Source organism: Stegostoma tigrinum, chromosome 2 (genome assembly GCF_030684315.1).
Source record: "Stegostoma tigrinum isolate sSteTig4 chromosome 2, sSteTig4.hap1, whole genome shotgun sequence".
NCBI classification, from domain to species: Eukaryota; Metazoa; Chordata; class Chondrichthyes; order Orectolobiformes; family Stegostomatidae; genus Stegostoma; species Stegostoma tigrinum.
The window spans coordinates 42826707-42848150 of NC_081355.1; the positions used below are offsets into that span (position 1 = coordinate 42826707).

At 41.1% G+C, this 21444-nt stretch overlaps 1 protein-coding gene across 9 annotated transcripts in view; it reads right to left on the reverse strand.

The window, feature by feature from the left end:
• phactr1 (phosphatase and actin regulator 1) overlaps window positions 1-21444 on the reverse strand; it is a 537086-nt gene that overhangs the window by 351005 nt on the left and 164637 nt on the right. The window contains exon 1 of one of the 9 annotated variants that reach the window (XM_059653733.1): window positions 1206-1242. The exons of the other annotated variants lie outside the window; for them this stretch is intronic. The gene's annotated coding sequence lies outside the window, so the exon portion shown is untranslated. Of the gene's footprint in view, window positions 1-1205; window positions 1243-21444 lie in introns of those variants that run through there. 9 annotated transcript variants of the gene reach the window in all.

The following is a 21444-nucleotide window of genomic DNA, read 5'->3' on the forward strand; positions in this document are numbered from 1 at the left end:
ACGCCAGTGTCACATTTTTGTCAAGAGTTTCTCCTGAGGTCATCAGTACCTCTGTTGGAAGCTGTGAGAAAAGTGATCAGCCTTAGTGCCGCAAGGCAAATCAGGCCAAAAAATATGGAAGATTTCCCTTTTCATGCACTTGGATACAACAGTTGAATAACACCATGATGGAGATGCTTACAGATAGGAGTTTTAGATTTCTCTTGACATGTCCCTCATTTTCTACCTTGTCATGCATGCTAACAATAGCAGTAAATATGGGGAGGGCCAGGAGAGGGTGTGCCCAACCTTCAGCTCCTCCAGCAGCAAAGGAATGATATCTGACTAGGCTAAGGATCGATCTATGGGAGATGGGCAAGTTGGATAGGCCAGAAAATGAACTGCAAAGCATTATGCGTTCAAACTGTGAAAATGTCTAATTTTATTGCTTTTGTTCTCCTTTGTTCTCCACCTAAGATGGTTACCATTCAAGGACTAAATCACAGCCAAGACAACAGCGAAATGACTCTACCTCCAGAGGCAAAATAGCTAATGCCCCAGATAGAGTACTGTCTCTTCTTCCTCATTCTTCACATCAGCAGCTCAGTTACAATAACTTCTGCCTCCCTGCCCACACCAGCTAAACTATGATGTGGGCAGGGTAATACCGTAGTTATTTGAGTTTTTAACAAGCTCAATTGACCCTTTGTTTATTTATAAATAGTGGACAGGCAAGTATTCTTTACGCCTGCCACTGCCTGTAAAGTGAGGGTTACCTCTGGGGTCTAGGAAGGAAGATAGTGGTCGAACACCAACCCTGTTACATGTACCCTCCCCACCAAAAAAATACACCCTACATCTCAGCATACATTTAACATCAGACTATGAACAATCAGCACACCACCACAATCATAGTTCTGTTGTGTTGTACTTCAGGTAATTTGCCTGACAAAGTTAATTAGAAGATTTTTGTTTGTCAGCATCAGGCACAATTCAATACCTGCAATCACATCATGAAACCTGAAGACCATATATTTATAATTTAACTGATAATACAAATGAGAAAATCTTGTTTAATAAATCAAGATTCTAAAAGAACTGAGCTAACTGAACCTGTAAATAATATATACAACAAATCAGAAACAACTTCTTAATTAATAGTATTGATCATTAAATCAGGAATAAGGAAATAACAGCACAACCAGTAAAAGCTGGTTCCTCCCTACCTCCACTAAGGATTGCTTCTTTGCATCTCTCTGATGTCTGTTATTCATTACTTTTGAGCAAATGTGTGTGAAGCTAATTGCTAAGAAGCTGGGAGCATTTTGAATACCCTCAGAAACACTGCTCCAACCACTCGGTTGTATAAACAACACAGATACAAATCTTGACTATCAGATGATCAATTCAAACAGACAAACTGTAGCTTATACACTGCGGTTTCCTAACATATAGTGCAACAAAGCACAAAGGGCACCAAGCAGCACAAACTCACACTGCTACAACCAAAGCAGACCAAAGACAAATACAGAACCATAACAGAACTACATGCCTGAGCCCTAACAGGTTACGCATCATCTGTCATGAATTCCACTCCAAACAACACCATTGATTTTGCAAGATAATAAAAAGTGTGAAGCTGGATGAACACAGCAGGCCAAGCAGCATCTCAGGAGCACAAAAGCTGACGTTTCGGGCCTAAATTAAAATTAAAGTTCACACATCTGTAGACAGTTCTTTCTCATAAATCAGTGCAGAAAGCATGTCTTTAAAAATGTCAACTATAAACAGCCTTTTTAAAATGTGAGACTGATGATTGATACTGACATTAGAAGGCTAAGGAGACTTCATTTCAATTTACCACTAATGCTTACATTGAAGCTACTTCCCACTCATTGGATCAGATTTTCATGGAGTTTGGAAGACTCCATGAGCCTTTACAAATGGTGGGTAGGACTCAAATGTGGAGGTGGCACCTCTAGTGCTGGGAGGGGAAAGAGAACAGCATTGTTAACACAAGTTGAGCTGCCAGATCTGTTATCTGAGCCTGTCTAATTTTGCCCACAATGCAAAAACAGACATGGATGCAAAAAACAAGGACTTTGGAAAATCAACTGGCAGAGTTTATCTGTGCAGTTTCTGGTAGTTTGGTTGATCCCAGGTAGTCAACCCAGAGTTTTATTCCTGTGCAATCTTTCTGTATCAGGAGGACATAACTGAGTGGGCTTCCAGACCATTTCAGATGTCAATTAAATGTTAACCACCTTGCCATGGATCTGGTGTCCTACACCCTGTAAAAACTGCAGATTTTCTTCACAAAGTGCGTTACTAAACTAGATGAGTTTTACACAACAATCCATTAGTTTAATAATTATGATTGCCGAGACTAGAGATTTGTTATTAAGTGTATTTAAACTTCCCAGGCTACCTTCATGCAATTTGAACACGTCTCCAGAGTATTATTCAAGGTCAATACCATTACACTGTTCCCACAGTAAATAGTCAAAAGGATACCTTGTGTTTATTAATGAAGATTTCAATCATACACATGTTAAGTTCAACCTCAACATTTTCTGAATTTAAATCCAGAATACCTTGAATAAATTATATTAATCTTGTATATAAAGCAATCATCCCTCCACAACAATCACAGTGGCTGAGTGCACATTATTCATGATGCACTGCAGCAACTCACCAATTCTACTTCAATGGCATCTTCCTACCAAGCAACTGTAAACATTGTACCTATTTACTTACCTATATTTTTGATTGCATACTAAAATGGGAAAACATTTTTTTAAAAGAACCAAGAAAGAATTTTTAAGAGCATGTTATCTAGCACTAATTATAAAAGTTTATTATTCTGCTGCTTGTTAAAGTAGTGGGGAAGGTTACAAAGGAAGATTCAGCTGACAATAGGTAGTTAATTAGGCTGTGGAGTAGTAACCAGTTGTTGATGACAAAGGTCTTCTGCCTGCCAACATTTATTTGACTGTCTCCCAGGTAGTTGAGTAGTTGAGGGTCTGATTGTTTGGTCAGAAATCACAATCTCTGGAAAGGAGTGTGACGTCCTTTCCTCTGCAATTAAAAACACATTAATTAAATAAATTAAAAGTCTCATAGTTGCCACTACTGTGGCTTTTAACCAATAAGTCAGAGATTTTAAGTGTGAACCAGTTGTCCTATCTCACTTACAAGAAAATGAAAGTCCCTAGAAAAGGAAGATTGAGGAACTGCAAGAACCAACAAGCCAAAATGATCATCTCAGTTAACTCTGTGTCTGACACTACTCAACCAACTACTTTCCTTCCACACATAACACTCAGGTATTTTGCGTCAATCTGTATATGGTTTAGTGGGAGTTTTATAATGGAGTTAGACTGGTAGAGTTGGATGCTGACAGTTGATAATTTTTTATTTGTATTTACAGTTTACTTATTTGCAATAAGTAGTAATTCCTGTTAAGTAACAAGGTCCATGTTTTCTGTCAATCTAGGTCTGAAATACAGTAAATTGGGGGATTCCATATACTTTCATAAAATCTTCAACTTATGTGATGACTCTAGGACTAGAAGGGCTTCATTTCAGGAGGCATAACACAAAGTCTATCGCTAGATGGGCAACAGATACATGGGAGTACCATCACCGGCACGTTCTCCTGCGAATCACACATCAATTGACTTGGAAGTATATAATCTTTCCTTTATTATCGCCAAGTCAAAATCCTGGAATGCTCTTCCCTAACAGCTTTATGTATTTGCTTACACCTGATGGGTTGCAGCAGTTCAAGGCAGCAACTATGAACACCATCAGATGGACAATTAGAGATGGGTAACAAATAATGGCACTGCCAGTGATGCCCACAGCTGCTGAGAAAAAATTGTTTTGAGTGTGAGCTGTGTTCCTCATATGTTTGCATTACATGTAAAAATGACTGAATTACACATTCAACTGTTTTCATCAACAGTCAATAAATCACAACAAGTTGTCGAATGTATTGATCAAAAGAACTCGAAGCAGTTGCATGACCACACAACTAAAAGCTTCTAAGGAGTGGCATGACCAGAGGCCAAGAAGAGAAGGCCTAAAGAAAACTGTATTTTTTCTATATTTTCCAGTCAGACAACCTTGCTGGATACAAAGTGGTAAGGTCACATGATCACATTTTTAGAAGTTTCTGAACCATCTACATTGTATAGAAATTCCACCTAAAGCAGATGCAGAAGGGCTTGGAAATAATCCATCTTCTTGCAGCCAGCTCATGAAAACATCAGGGCATGCTTTGCTAAAATAGACATTAGTGCTTTTGTAAGTACCAAGTTACCTTGCAGTTGAAATACTACTGGGGGAGGTAAAGCTAAACTGTCAGCTAATGACCTTCCAATTAATCCACTAAAATGGGCTATCAGTATTTGGAATGCCTGTCCTTGTTACATGACTGAAAAAGGAGTTTGCATGAGTGCTTAAAAATATAATTCTGAGAATCTAAGGCAGTTGGTGTTTGACTTCCAGATTTAGAACAAGACTTCAGGCTGAGTCAGCAGCCTGCCTCAAACTCTCTATCTCTGCCTCCAAACTGCTGGATGGGAAGAAGCTTACTCTTACACACTCATGAAGGGAAAGTACTGGGCCCAGCTCATAGCAAACTATTATTGTCCATTGAATCTCAGGGAAACATGGACTCCTTTACTCCCTTTCTATACTGCCTCTACTCGTAGCAAGAACTGAAATTGTTGGAGGGACTCACCAGGTCTGGCAGCATCTGTAGAGAGAAAGCAGAGTCAACACTTTTGGTCCGGTGACCTTTCTTCAGAACTAGGCTTCCAGCATCTGTAGTTTTGTTTTGTTTTCTACTGGTGTACAATGCATTTCTCAGAACACTACAAAGACTGGTCTTGCGATCATATTAGTTCTTTCATCATCTTCTATACCCTTGGTAGCAATGCTCTTCAGGACTAAGCTACTTTGATCAGTAGTAGTGCAAATGAGCCATCCTTTATGATAGACAATAACATTTCTCTCCCAGAGTATGTGCTGTGCTGTGCTACTGAAACGGTTTGTGCTTCTTTCAAGTGATATTCAACATAGAAGGGTGCTGATTCATCAAATGATTGAGAAAGGTTGATGTTAATCATGATTTTCTGGCTTATGTTTGATTAATACCATTGGCCCAGATTCAGTGTTGAGCAGCATCCAAGTCCACTGCCTCATTACTATACCACCATCTCTGGTGAGTCTATCTTGACTGAGAGTCAGGGCATTCCAGTGGTCTATAGCACTTTCCTTACTATAGTACACTCTCAAATATCTAAAGTCAAAGTATCTCTGAGTAGCTTCTCCATGTTTTTACTCATTTAACCTACAGAGATCTTAAGAGTTCATTCTTAGCGAGTTTTGAGAAGATTTGTAGCTCAGGTTGAGTTTCTGGATGTGAGTTTGCTCACTGAGCTGGAAGGTTAGTTTTTCAGACATTTCGTCACCATTCTAGGTAACATCATCAGTGAGCCTCCGATGAAGCGCTGGTGTTATGTCCCGCTTTCTACTTATCTGTTTAGGTTTCCTTGGGTCATTCTTGTTGTTATTCTCTTCTTCCTCTCTATCATCCACTGGTATGGGTTTAGCTTTTATATGTACAGTCATAATACCAAAATCAAAAGGATAGGATGCTAGCAATGCAGTAATAATTGTGGAATCAATAGTTAGAATTGCAAAATTGACTTTTTGCCATGCAGACTCTCAGCCCCTGGTGAATGTTGCCTTTCAGAGGCAGGTAAAGAACGTGCACATGGGCTGAAAGAGATTTTGCAAGAAGGAGGAGAGCAATGAATTTATATTTCCATGTCATTTGTTCATACAAGGTTCTAAAATCTTGTAAGATGAATTTAAAAACATCCTCAGATCGTTAAAAAAAGGGGTCACCGGACCCAAAACGTTAACTCTTTTTTCTCCTCCACAGATGCTGCCAGACCTGCTGAGTGTTTCTGGCAACTTTGTTTTTTCTTCCTGATTTACAGCATCCGCAGTTTTTCGGTTTTCCTCAGATGTTAGTCTCCAAACAACCTCCTAGAGCTACACACTAGAGTAAGGATGGGCAGGGTGATTAGGAAAATAATTAAAAGGATAAAGGTGTTATTACAAGAAAAGCAGTTTTACCTTGCTGGTCAACCTTTCAACCCATCACCTCTCTTCCACTGAATTAGTCCACCTAGCTCTAACGGAGAGTGCATTTTTGCTTCAGCTAGAAACTATCTGCCAGGATAAATTGTTACCCAAATTTTTTGCCCATGTCTACTGTCAGCTCTTTACAATGATTTCTGAAAATTTCCTCAAATTTGACATCTAAATTTATGGATTTAACTAGGCTTCCAGAGTCTTATTTTACACAAACCACTACATAGACTTGATTGTGAAAACAACTCCCATTCATAAAAGCTACAAAATTTTTAAATCTCTTGGAGTGGTTCATATGTCATAAAATCAAATTTCTGTTCATAGCCCTAATCATTTAATAGGTTCTTTAAGCTGTCAAACTGGAAACATAAAAACCCCTTGCTATAATTATTGTGACAAATCCCCCATTCTTTTTTGAAATTGTGCCATATAAACTTTAACATCAACATAAGAGGATGGAAGTGCTTCAGTTCAACATATTATTCAAAAGATGTCACAGCCAACAATGCACCACTCCCCCAGAATTACATGACTTTTGTGCTTACATCCTGAAGTGGGACTTGAACCACAATGCTTTTATCCAGATACAAGTGTGGCACAAAGTAAACCACAGCTGACTCTCTGAAGTTCTTAAAGGCAAGTTGGGTCAAATATTTCTGCCTTGCCTCTTGCATTTACATACAGGGAGGGTTATGGCCTAGTGATATTATTGCTAGACTACTAATCCAGAAACTCAGCATGTTTTGGGGATCTTTAAGGTAGCATGGCAGCTGAGTGGTTAGCACTGCTGCCTCACAGAGCCAGGGACCCAGGTTTGATTCCACCCTTGGGTGACTGTCTGTGTCGAATGTGCACATTCTCACGTCAGGCTTGGGTTTCCTCCAAGTGCTCCAATTTCCTCCCACAGTCCAAAGATGTGCGGGTTAGGTGGAATGGCCATCGGAAATACAGGGTTACAAGGATAGGGTTGTGGCTGGGTCCAGGCAGTCTGCTCTTTGGAGGGTTGATGTAGACTGATGGGATGAATGGCCTGTTTCCACACTGTAGGAATTCCATGGTTTTACACTATGATTCAAGTCCTGCCACTGCAGATGATGGAATTTGTATTCAATGAAAGTTTGGAATTAAGAGTCTAATAATAACCACAAATCTATTGATGATTGTTGAAAAAAATCCATATGGTTCACTAATGTCCTTTAGGGACGGAAATCTGCCATCTTAGATTCCAGACCCACAGCAATGTGGTTGACTCTTAAGTGCCCTCTGGGCAATTAGGGATGGGCAATACATGCTGGCTGAGCCACAGCCACCCACATCCCATGAGTGAATCTCTAAAAAATGACATGCTGGCATCTACAATGGTTAAGCACACCAACGTTTATGGAATGTTTTCCTTCCATATTTGTCTACTCGACAACTGCCCTTCTCAATTAGCCGTAACAGAGGTACAGAACTTTGTTCTGATCTATTAGCTGTTAAAGTACTTGCCTCAATCTGTAGGTTATTCTGCAGGGTTTTTTTTATTATTTTGGCATCTAGCACACTGGTAAACATGTGTTGTAGCTTCATTAGGTCTGTATCTTCTTTTCAGATATGGCTGGGCTTCCCCTTAACCTTTCATATTCAACCAGCTCTAGGATTAAATCTCTAGCATTAAAAATAATCGGAAAATTATGGATGTACAAAGCCATGGTGTTAGAGATTGTGATGGTGTTCTCTTCTGCACTGCTGGTGGATGTAATATCTGTCAGATGTCCAGGTTTCACAAAGTGTTTCACAATACTAACAATCTTACTTAGCATGCACTGACTACATATTTATCTTCAAAATGTATGATTGGTTAGCTTTAATTACCTTTGTACATAAACAAGACTTCAGTTCTAGAAGCCCCAAATGCAAATCTATAAAGAAAAGTTTTCAGCTAACAACAAAAAATCCTTCTGAATCCTTCAGAAGTAGTAAGTGTTTTCTGCTTTTCTTCAGTGTAAACGTAATAATTGTATATACGGATTGCTTAAACAATAATGTGGGTTTTCTTTGAAGATGTACGAAGCTGCTTTTACGAGGGGGCATAGCTACAAATTGAAGGGTAATAGATATAAGACAGATGTTAGAGGCAGGTTCTTTACTCAGAGAGAGAGTGGGAAGGGCATGGAATGCCCTGCCTGCCAATGTAGTTAACTTAGCCACATTAGGGGCATTTAAACAGTCCTTGGATAAGCATATGGATGATGATGGGATAGTGTAGGGGGATGGGCTTAGATTAGCTCACAGGTCAGCGCAAGATCAAGGGCCGAAGGACCTGTTCTGCACTGTGTTGTTCTATGTTCTATGCACGGATAGAGTTAACTGGTAGATTAAGTAACGTGCATCCTATTTTCTCTTCTGGCTGCTTGCTGACTACAAATCATGGGACTAATACATCATATCCTGTCGAGGTGTGTGATGATAGTTGTTAAAAAGGTGCATGCATACTTTATCACAATATGCACCTTTTTCTAACCAAAGCTTTATAATTTAAGAATCAAGCTATTTACATCAAGCAACACAAAATAAAATTGTGTCTCCAAATACTTTGACAAACAGCAACAAATTCACTAATCTCTGAGGATTGGCAAATGCAATTCAATACAGATAAGTGTGAAGTGTCGCACTTTGGAAAGTCAAACCAAGATAGGAATTGTACAGTAAATGGTATGGTACTGAGGAGTGTTGTGGGACAGAGGAAGCGAGGAATACAAGTACATAGTTCATTGAAAGTGGCATCACAGATGGATAGGGTGATGAAGAAGGCATTTAGCACGCTGCCTTCATCAAGTCCAGGCATTGGGTATATGGGTTGGGACGAAGAACAAAGAAACTTACAGCACAGGAACACGTCCTTCGGCCCTCCAAGCCTGCATCAACATGCTGCCTGTCACAACTAAAACCCCCTCCCTCTCCGGGGATCATATGTCTCTATTCCCATCTTATTCATGTATTTGTCAACACACCTTTTAGAAGTCATGTTATGTTACAGTTAAATATGTCGTTGGTGAGGCCGCACTTGGAGTATCGTGTACACTTTTGGTCACACAAGGTATAAACTCCAAAGTGTGCAAAGAAGATTTACAATGATGTTGCCAGGACTAGTAGGCCTGCATTGTAGGGAGAGGTTGAACAGGATAAGACTTTATTCTTTGGAGTGTAGGGAAATGACAGGTGACCTAATTGAGGTATATAAAATCATGAGGGACACAGATAGGATTAATGCATATAGTCTTTTTCCTAACGATGGGGAATTGAGAACTAGAGCACATGGGTTTAAGGTGAGAGGGGAAAGGTTTAAGAAGGACCTAAGGGGAAACCTCATCACGCAGACAGTGGTGTAGATATGGTATGGGCTAGAGGAAGTGGTTGAGCCAAGTACAACAGCAAGATGTAAAAAAAATTTGGATAGTTACATGGATGAGAAGGGCTTCGAGTGTTATAGATCAAATGCAGGCAATTAGATCTAGCTGAGTGGGAACCATGGTCAGCATGGACCAGTCTGGGCTGAAGGCCATGTTTTCTCGCTGTTTGACTCTATGACTCTGAAACATAATGGCAGTTTACGTATCCGTACAGACTCAATTATGGTGACCTTTGCCGTTCTCTGTGGTACATTTTCAGTGTGCTGGTTCTGTATCTTTAGTATTACACCTTAGACAATGTTCTAACTGAAACAGGGTTAACTTGTGCTTCTTGTTGTGATATTGTTCTGATTTGGCATGTATTTCATCACACTGTCATGCCATTCGGTATTTTTAATTAGCATGATCTTGATTCTGGGCTCATGCTGATGTATTCTGCTGAATTCCAAATTTCAGATCTCCAAAAAAGACATCTTGCATTTTAACCTCCTGTCCATTGTTGGGTTGGATAATTTGCAACCTACATGCCAGTCATGAGCAACTTTCATCTTAATCTGTTTTCTGAGTAGTGCATTAAATAATTAAATATAGCGTGACAACTGAGTAGGCTTGTCCACGCACATACTGAATGTCATTTCACTTTGAATGTCCATATTCCAGCATTCTGATTGTTGAACTACATAGCTTCATTAAACATTTTCTAGATCTTTTCTTGATGATACTTGGCATGTGCTCTTGGGTTGATTGAGGTGATGTATTTCTTCAGCCTGTTTGTGGCCTTTCAATATACTGCATCATTTTATTTTATCCTTTGCTTCCTGAATTTGTGCCTCCAGTGTCCTCTGGTGCCATGTGGTTTGCATTCAGCATTGAAACCTGGGCATTTTCATGGAACATCGTTAAGTATATATTGCCTGCATTCCTTACTAGGCTTCCTTGTATCAGATACTATACTATGGTGGATACATTAGGCCTTTACTCTATGTCGATCCACATTGTGGTAATGCTTCCAAAATGTTACCTTTAGGCTGGTCCAAGATGTCTTTTTTGGAAAACGTCAAAAAGGGTGGACGCTATCACTTCGCACTATGCTCATGGCCAGCTTTGCAGGTATGAAGTTAGATTCACACTTCTGTCACTGCTTATGAAGTGACAATAGTATCTGTAAGTGACTTGCTAAAATACATAAGTATCAGATATTGCATTCTGGTACCAAGCTCTGTCGTGACTGTATCATCATAATATTACATGTTTTTACAAAGAGATCTCTTTCTAATGGACATAAGCCTGAAAGATTGCTAAGAGGTCACTGTTGATTCTGTTTGTTGATTTAGGTGATAAAGCGGTGAGAATTTGAAATTTCTTAGGTAAACAGGAGAATACAAGAATCCCCATAAGGAATTCCAATATATTGCTTTGTGAAACAACCTAGCAGCTATCTTAAGTTACAATTCATATAATACAGGCTGAGACCCTGTACTAATCAAAACTCCTTAGGAAGGGTCCTGAAAGACATCCAAAAAAAGACAGAGACAGAGATTTCAACCAAAGAGAACTGAAGGAAAAGTGATCTTAAAAATCAATTACAGTTCTGCTGAAACAGTCCAGGCAAACTGCAAGATTCAGAATTTCAGAACTAGTGAAGAACAAGAAATCTTCTTCCTCTCTCTCAGGGCCTGCTCTACTTAAGGACTCCAACTACTTACTTCCACTCGTATGTCTAATGTTCTTATCGTCTTATACAAGAAACCTCCAACTACAGAAGGCACCATAGCTGGAGAATCTGACTTCAAGTTTTAACCCGTCATCTCAAAAAAAGAAATCTTCAAGTAAGCAACAGACCTGCAATGATGATAGACAGGTATTGCTTTAAACTTTAATATATTTTGTTTGTATCAACTTTTAATCTTTATTTCTATATTTTTAATACTATCATTTTTAAATTTAGTTTACTCTGCAGTTATTGTTAGATGTTACTAACTTATTTTGTACAAGATAAAAGCATGAAGGCTAGTTTTTTTTTAATTGAAACATTCAGAAAAGTAAAAGTGGCCTAAAAGAATTAGAAAGATAAAATTTGCCTTAGTCATACCATTATAGAAAAACAACTGGAGTTGTTTCAACCTGAGGGTCACCAAGCCTCAGGCAAGGGGAGAAGTTGAGATGAGGAGTCCTTCATGGTAACCTCAGCTGACAATTTCACAATTCACACATCACTCTGTGGAAATTCTGGTGCGCTCAAAATAACTCATAATTGATCTTCAAACGTAAAGATAATGTGTCTATGTTCAGTCTGAGAAGGACATGGCAAACATGGTTAAGGAAAATCACAAAGCCTTTTATTCATATATAAAGAGCAAGAGGGTAACTAGAGAAAGGTTTGGCCCACTTAAGGACAAAGAAGGAAAGTTATGCACTGATTCAGAGAAAATGGGTGACATTCTTAACGAGTACCTTGCATCGGTATTCACCAAGGAGAGGGACATGACAGATGTTGAGGTGAGGGATAGATGTTTGCTTACTCTAGGTCAAGTTGACATAAGGAAGGAGGAAGTGTTAGGTATCCTAAAAGACATTAAGGTGGACAAGTCCCCAGGTCCGGATGGGATCTATCCCAAGTTGCTGAGGGAAGCGAGACAGGAAATAGCCGGGACCCTAACAGATATCTTTGCAGCGTCCTTAGACACGGGTGAGGTCCCAGAGGACTGGAGACTTGCTAATGTTGTCCCCTTATTTAAAAAGGGCAGCAAGAATAATCCAGTGAGCCTGACGTCAGTGGTAGGGAAGCTACTGGAGAAGATATTGAGGGATAGGATCTATTCCCATTTGGAAGAAAATGGGCTTATCAGTGATAGGCAACATGGTTTTGTACAGGGAAGGTCATGACTTACCAACTTAAACAGAATTATTTGAGGACGTGACAAAGCTGATTGATGAGGGAAAGGCTGTAGATGTAATATACATGGACTTCAGTAAGGCGTTTGATAAGGTCCCCATGGCAGGCTGATGGAGAAAGTGAAGTCACATGGGGTCCAAGGTGTGCTAGCTAGATGGATAAAAACTGGCTAGGCAACAGGAGACAGCGGGTAGTAGAAGAAGGGAGTTTCTCAAACTGGAGACGTAACCAGTGCTGTTCCACAGGGATCTGTGCTGGGACCACAGTTGTTTGTGATATATGTAAATGATCTGGAGGAAAGTGTAGGTAGTCTGATCAGCAAGTTTGCTGGACACTAAGATTGGTGGAGTAGCTGATAGTGACTGTCAGAAATTACAGCAGAATATAAATAGACTGGAGAGTTGGGCAGATAAATGGCAGATGGAGTTCAATCCGGGCAAATGCGAGGTGATGCATTTTAGAAGATCAAATTCAAGGGTGAACTATACAGTACATGGAAAAGTCCTCGGGAAAATTGATGAACAGAGTGATCTGGGTGTTCAGGTCCATTGTTCCCTGAAGGTAACAACGCAGGTCAATAGCGTGGTCAAAAAGGCATATGGCATGCGTTCCTTCATTGGGCAGGGTATTGAGTACAAGAATTGGCAGGTCATGTTGCAGTTGTATAGGACTTTGGTTCGGCACATTTGGAGTACTGTGTACAGTTCTGGTCGCCACATTACCAAAAGGATGTGGATGCTTTGGAGAGGGTGCAGAGGAGGTTCACCAGGATGTTGCCTGGTATGGAGGGTGCTAGCTATGAAGAGAGGTTGAATAAATTAGCATTATTTTCATTAGAAAGACGGAGATTGAGGGGGGACCTGATTGAGGTCTACAAAATCATGAGGGGTATAGACAGGGTGGATAGCAAAAAGCCCCCCCCCCCCCCCCCCCCGGAGTGGGGGACTCAATTACTAGGGATCGTGAGTTCAAAGTGAGAGGAGGAAAGTTTAAAAGGAGATATGCGTGGAAAGTTCTTTACAGAGAGGGTGGTGGGTGCCTGGAACGCGTTGCCAGCGGAGTTGGTAGACGCAGACACGTCTGTTAAGATATATTTGGACAGGTACATGGATGGGCAGGGAGCAAATGGACACAGACCGTTAGAAAATAAATGACAGGTTAGAGAGAGGATCTTGATCGGCGCAAGCTTGGAGGGCCGAAGGGCCTGTTCCTCTGCTGTAGGTTTCTTTGTTTCTTTGACTTAATACCGATAGCAAAATTAATGACAACTCACACGTTATCAGAAGTAAACTCAGACAGGTGATCCATTATGTTTCAATAGACAGTTGGGAAATATGTGATATTGTTGCAGCTTTTTGCAGAATTTTAATAAAATGCAAGTTTCTTATTCCTTTTTTCAAATTAATGTTACTAGTTTCAGCCTGTTTAGTGGCCAGTCAGGTCTGAAATGGTCATAGGTTATTGCTTCTCTGCAGTGGTGGTATTGTTGAGCTTTTTCTGGCTCCTTCTAAGTTCCAGACCTATTCACAAAACAATTACTTTCAGCAGGAAATATGTTTGCAGCATTTTCAAATTGAAGCGTTCAGTGAAAAATGCTTTTTACAGGCTTTTCCTTGCTGGTAGGAACTATCGCTGGACACATTCTTAATTCTTCTCAGGTGAGTCTATCTTTATTTTTGGCTAAAATACAAAGAACTGCATATGTTGGAGGTTTGGAAATAAAAACTGAGAAAATAGAATTAACATGGTGTAGAGAAAAGAGAGTAAAAGCTTTGAGTCCAGTTCAGAAGGGTCACTAAATTCTAAATGTTAAAGCTGTTTTCTCTTCACAGATGCTGCCAGACCCTGCTGAGTTTCTCCAGCAATTTCAGTTACTGTTTATTTTTGAGTTTCCTAAATCTCCTACAAGGAAGTTAGGAGTAATTAGTTCTTCTGCCTGTGGGGTTTTGTGTTAAGCAAGATCAGCTAGGGTCTCAGAACTTGGCACTCACTGGCTGAAGAACACAAGAACTCAGGAGCTGGAGTAGGCGATTCAGCCTCTCGAGCCAATTCTGCCATTTGCTACAATCATAGCTCATCTTGAATGCAATGCCATTCAATCCACCTGAATTCCAACTGAAGCAAGACCAAAAGTACTATGTATGTCAGATCCCTACAGAATTGCAGAATCACTTTTCCAGGGAGTTTTGACAGTTGTTTCACTTTTGCAAGTTCTTTTCTTCTACTGACTGTCAAGGGTTGAGACTTGTATATCTCAACCTAATTTTCAATAAGCACATTGCAGATGACGTACTTAATAAAGTCAAAATTGTCCAGAAATCATACATTGCTACCATGTTACATTATTCATTTAGACATTAATGTATCAAATATACACGAGGATTTAAGAGCAGCACGGTGGCTCAGTGGTTAACACTGCAGACTCACAGCACCAGGGACCCGGGTTCAATTCCAGCCTCAGGTAACTGTCTGTGCGGAGTTTGAACATTCTCCCCGTGTCTGTGTGGGTTTCCTCCCGGTGCTCCGGTTTCCTCCCACAGTACAAACATGTGCAGGCTAGGTGGATTGGCCATGCTAAATTGCCTGTAGTGTTCAGGGGTGTGTGGGTTATAGGGAGATGGGTCTGGGTGGGATGCTCCAAGGGGCAGTGTGGACTTGTTGGGCCGAACGGCCTGATTCCACACTGTAGGGAATCTAATCTAATTAGTGAAATAATAATGTGGATCTTTGATTTGAAAATAAAACTGTACTCAAATAGTTTTCACTGGTCAACCACATATTGCATATCTAACCTCCAGTCTAACTACTTGCATACTGACTGTAAGTCACAAGATGAATACATTATCCTAGTGAGGTGTGTAATGATTTATATATTTTAAGATAAATTCCCAGTGAGGTACATGGGCATCACTTGGAGCTGCACAGTGGTTAGCACTGCTACCTCACAGTGCCAGGGACCCGGGTTCAACTCCCAGCCTCAGTTGACTGTCTGTGTGAAGTTTGCACATTCTCCCTCTGTCCACGTGGAATTCCTCTAGGTGTACCAGTTTCCTTCTGATGCTCTGGTTTCCTCCCACAGCATAAAGATATACAGGTTAGGTGGTTTGGTCATGCTAAACTGGCCATAGTTTTCAAGGATGTGGAGGCTAGGTTGATTAGCCTTGGGAAATGCAAGGTTACAGGGATAGGTTAGGGGGTTGGGTCTGAGCAGGATGCTCTTCAGCAGGCTGGTGTTTAAGCGATACGTTGAATGGCCTGCTTCTACACTGTAAGGATTCACAACAAACAGCATCTCACTTACTCAATTAGTTCAGAACTACTCAGCAGAAAATGTAAACTGACAATAAAAACAATTTTAGTAATTTATTAAATACAAATTTGACGTTTTTTTTCACATGTGCTCGTTATCAACAAGCAACTGAAATAGAAAAATCAATTAGAACGAATGGATGATTTTATGGCATACTTTCAAGCAGTCAGTCAATCAACAAAGTTAATCTGGCTATTCCTGCCCAAAGTCAATGGCTATCTATAAATTTTGGACTTTATAAGATTTTAGGAAATACAAATCAATTTTCCTCTGTCTCCTTTTACTGATATACCCCATTTACATCATCATTGTTACCAATTCCAGAGTACAGTGAACAGCATCAAAGCTGGAGTGCAGGGTATGGTGCATCCTTCATTGGGTAAGAAAGAATCTCCACAAAGAGCTTAAAATTGTATCAGAGATAATGGGAACTGCAGATGCTGGAGAATCCGAGATAACAAAAAAGTGTGGAGCTGGATGAACACAGCAGGGCAAGCAGCATCTCAGGAGCACAAAAGCAGACGTTTCGGGCCTAGACCCTTCATCAGAAAAGGGGGTTGGGGAGAGGGTTCTGAAATACATAGAGAGAGAGGGGGAGGTGGATCGAAGATAGGTGGAGAGGAGTTGGAGTTGTAGAGAGATCCCCTGAGGTTTGTCCAGAGGGAGGAGGGTAACTTCTTCAGGTTAGGCATCCCCGGAAGAGGCTTTGCAGCAAGGTTAAAATTGTATCAGAGATAATGGGAACTGATACAATTTTAACCTCACTGCAAAGCCTCTTCTGGGGAGGCCTAACCTGAAGAAGGTACTCTCCTCCCTCCAGACAAACCTCAGGGGATCTCTCTACAACTCCAACTCCTCTCCACCTATCTTCTCCTCTAACCATCTTCAATCCACCTCGCCCCTCTCCCTATTTATTTCAGAACCCTCTGCCCATCCCCCTTTTCTGATGAAGGGTCTAGGCCCGAAACGTCAGCTTTTGTGCTCCTAAGATGCTGCCTGGCCTGCTGTATTCATCCAGCTCCACACTTAGAACTTTGGTTTCAGAATGTTTAAGACAACAAACAATGAACAAAAGCCTAGCCAGATCTGTAGCCTTTGGCTAACCGCTTTTCTTCTTGGTACTCACCATCTCATGTTATACATTGCAAAATTTGCATACAGAGAAACAATATTAATCTAGAAATCCCACAAAAGTCATTGAAAGCAAGTTTTTTTTATACCTAGTATTGCTTGTTAATTACCCTGTTGACTTTTAATACATGAGGTGTCTATTAGCATTTCCTTTCTGTTCTTTATGACACAGCATTAGGCATCATGTGATCTCATGTTTCAAGAAATAAAGACAGTCACACTTATTCCTGTGTCTGTTTGCTAAGAGGAAAGCCTACAAGCTATATTACACAGTTCATACATAGGAAAATCTGTAGGGTCAGTTACAAGTAACATCACAATACACGAATGTTTCAATAAGCCTGAAAACAAATGCACACATACTGGGAGTCGTAATGAAACCTCTTGCCTGCAGTACTGAAGTTTAAAAAGCCCAAATACTTGATCAGTGATTAAAATACCTTTCACACTGTTACCTTTAAAAAGCACCCACTTCTATTATTTGAGGAACAAACACTTAGCAGTTCTATTATCAGAGATATTGGGAACTGCAGATGCTGGAGAATCTGAGATAACAAAGTGTGGAGCTAGATGAACACAGCAGGCCAAGCAGCATCTTAGGAGTTCCTAAGATGCTGCTTGGCCTGCTGTGTTCATCCAGCTCCACACTTTGTCATCTAGCAGTTCTATTATATTGCAATTGCCTGAAAAGCAATACTGATTTTGAGTCAAAAACCAGGGCCCTGAGGTTTATAACCAATGTCTTACAAATGCTTATTGGTACAGTATATAAAATATTGCCAAGGAAGTTCATGGTACATTTTTTAGGTTTCTTGTACCATGACTAAATACACTGAGGTAGCAACTGACTGAGGACATCTCTATATTTGAGATGGGGTGAACATCATTTAAAAAATATTTAGGTGGTAATTCAAACTGCAGGATTAAGAAAGGCTTCCTGGGGCTATGAGGAAACAAATTAATGGATAATATGAACAATCTTTAGTGAGATGAACATTGTAAAAATGAGCACATTCCAAGGATACATAATTAAGTGCAGAGGGAGAACCTCCAAGAGGTCCACAGTGACCTATGGACATTGTATTTCCGAACTTCACTTGCAGTTAAACCTGTTCAGCCTCCTCTCCACTAGGAGGTAACATACCAGTTACAATGGATGAGCCCCTTAAACGGCCATTAACTGTTCACATCTAGGTCTTAATAATTCCAAAGGTGAATCCAACCAACACCTTCCCAACCGTGTAGAATTTCAGACAGCTCAGGGATATGCGGTTAGGTGGCGGCAAGACCACCCCTGTATTACTGCATCTTCATCTTACAAATCCACCTTCAGGGGAGCGTAAAATCCAGCCCCATGTTTTAAACCAATTCCATTTCTCTTCTTAATTCATAAAATCACAGAATTATTACAATTTAAAAGGAAGGCACACAGCCCATCATGTTTGCATCAACTCTGAGCATTCTAACTTAGTGCCAGTCTCTTGCCTTTACCATTTAACCCTGAAAATGTTTCTGTTCAAATAATAACCCAATGCCCTCTTGAATGCCTGAACTGAACCTTCTTCCGCCACATAGTCCCAATACTTGCTGTGTGATTTTTTTTCACATTTGCAAAACACTTAAACTGTACCATCTGGTTCTATATCTGTTTACAAGTGGGAACAGTTTCGCCCAATTCTCTGTCCAAACTTCTCGCGACATTGAGATCTCCTATCAAGTCACACCCTCATATTCTTCTTTCCAAGGAAAGCAGACCCATCTTCTCCAATCCAGTTTCTTCTCATGGGAATCATTCCCAAACTCTTTGAGCTTCGGTCAACGTATTCACATCCTTCCAATGGTGTGGCACCCAGAATTGTACATTATACTCCAGCTGAGGTGTAAATAATTTCTTATAGGTTCATCATAACATGTCTGTTGTTGTATTCAATGTCCCTATTTATGAAACATTGAATACGGTTTATTTTATTAACCGGTCTCTCTAACCATCTGGCCAAATTTAATGACTTATGTACATATAAACAATGGTGCATAAATAAAAACCACAAAAAACTGTGATTGCTGTAAAGCAGGAACAAAAATAGAAGTTTCTGGAAAAGCTCAGCAGGTCTACAGCATCTGTGAAAAAAAGTCAGTGTTAACATTTCAGGTCCAGTGACCCTTAGAACTGAGTTCTGAAGAAGTGTCACCGGACCCAAAACATTAACTCTGATTTTCTTCTTCACAGATGCTGCCAGACCTGCTGAGCTTTTCCAGCAATTTTTGTATTTGTTCTTTAGAACAGCGCTCTTTGCTTCATATAATCACTCCATCTTCTTTGTACCAAAGTGCGTCACTTCAAACTTCTCCACAGTGAACTTCATCTGCCAGTAATATTTCCATTCCAGAAATGTTTATATGAACTTCTGAAGTTTTACATTGTCCTCCTTACAGTATCAAATTCTCCATAGTTTGTGTTGTTTCCTGCAAGATCTAGATCATTAATAAGGAAAAGCAAGGGTCCCAGTATCAACCCTTAGTGACCTCTATTGCAAACTTTATTCCAGCCCAAATAACACCCATTAACCATTACTGAGAAAACAAGGTGTAGAGCTGGGTGAACACTGTAGGCCAAGCAGCATCAGAGCAGCAGGAAAGCTGACATTTCGGGAATAGAACCTTCTTCAGAAATGGGGGAAGGGAAGGAGAAGGGGATTCTGAAATAAATGGGGAAAGACGGGGAGGCGGATAGAAGATGCATAAAGATAGGTGGAGAGGAAATAGTCAGTTCAAGGAGGTGGGGATGGACCCAGTAAAGGTGAATGTAGGTGGGGAGTTAGGGAGGGGATAGGTCAGTCCAGGGAGAACGGACAGGTCAAGGGGGTGGGATGAGGCGGGTAGGTAGGAAATGAGGGTGGGGCTTGAAGTCAGAGGAGGGGATTGGTGGGAAGGATAGGTTTTCGGATGCCGAAGGGGGAGGGGAGATTTTGAAGCTTGTGAAGTCCACATTGATACCATTGGGGTACAGGGTTCCCATGCGAAATATGAGGTGCTGTTCCTGCAACCTTTGGGTGGCATCATTGTGGCACTGCAGGAGGCCCAGGATGGACATGTTGTCTGAGGAATGGGAGGGGGAGTTGAAATGGTTTGCGACTGGGGGGTGCAGTTGTTCAGTGCGAACCAAGCGTAGGCGTTCCACTAAGAGGTCCCCAAGCCTCTGCTTGGTTTCCCTGATGTAGAGGAGGCCACAGGGGACACAGTATACCACATTAGCAGACGTGCACGTGAACATGTGCTTGATGTGGAAGGTCATCTTAGGGCCTGGGATGGGGGTGAGAGGGGAGGTGTCACACTTCCTGCGGTTGCAGGGAAAAGTGCTGGGAGTGGTGGGGCTGGAGGGGAGTGTGGAGAGGACAAGGGAGTCATGGAGAGAGTGGTCCCTCCAGAAAGCAGATAAGGGTGGGGAGGGAAACGTGTCTTTGGTGATGGGGTCAGATTGCAGATGGTGCAAGTGTCAGAGGATGATGCATTGGATCCAAAACGTTGGTGGGGTGGTATGTGAGGACGAGGGGGATTTTGTTCTGGCTGTATTGCGGGGATGGGGTGTGAGGGATGAGTTGCGGGAAATGCTGGAGACACAGTTGAGGGTGTTCTCGACCACTGAAGGGGGCTGTTGCAGTCCTTGAAAACCAAGGACATCTGAGATGTTTGGGAGTGGATTACCTCATCCTGGGAACAGATGCAGCGGAGATGAAGGAATTAGGAATAGGGGATGGCATTTTTGCAGCAAGGTGAGTAGGAGGAGGTGTATTCTAGGTAGCTGTGGGAGTCGGTGGGCTTGAGATGGATATCAGTTTCCAGGTGGTTGCCAGAGATGGAAACAGAGGGGTCCAGGAAGGAGAGAGAATATTGAACATAGAACATAGAAATGTACAGCACAGTACAGGGCCTTCAGCCCATGATGCTGTGCCGTGAAATAATCCTAATCCAAAAATAAAATAACCTAACCTACATTTCCCTCAATTCACTGCTGTCCATGTGCATGTCCAGCAGTCGCTTAAATGTCACTAATGACTCTGCTTCCACGACTACCACTGGCAAAGCATTCCATGCGCTCACAACTCGGTGAAGAACCTCCCTCTGACGTCTCCTCTATATCTTCCTCCTAACACCTTAAAACTATGACCCCTCATGGCAGTCAATCCTGCCCTGGGGAAAAGTCTCTGGTTATTGATTCTATCCATGCCTCTCATTACCTTGTACACCTCGATCAGGTCACCTCTCTTCCTCCTTCTCTCCAGAGAGAAAAGTCCGAGCTCAGTCAACCTCAGCTCGTAAGACGAGCCCTCTAGTCCAGGCAGCATCCTGGTAAACCTCCTTTGCACCCTCTCCAAAGCCTCCACATCTTTTCTATAATAGGGCGACCAGAATTGGACACAATATTCCAAGTATGGTCTCACCAGGGTTTTGTAGAGCTGCAGCAAAACCTCACAGTTCTTAAACTCGATCCCGCTGTTAATGAAAGCCAAAACACCATATGCTTTCTTAAAAACCTTATCCACTTGGGTGGCAACTTTGAGGGAGAA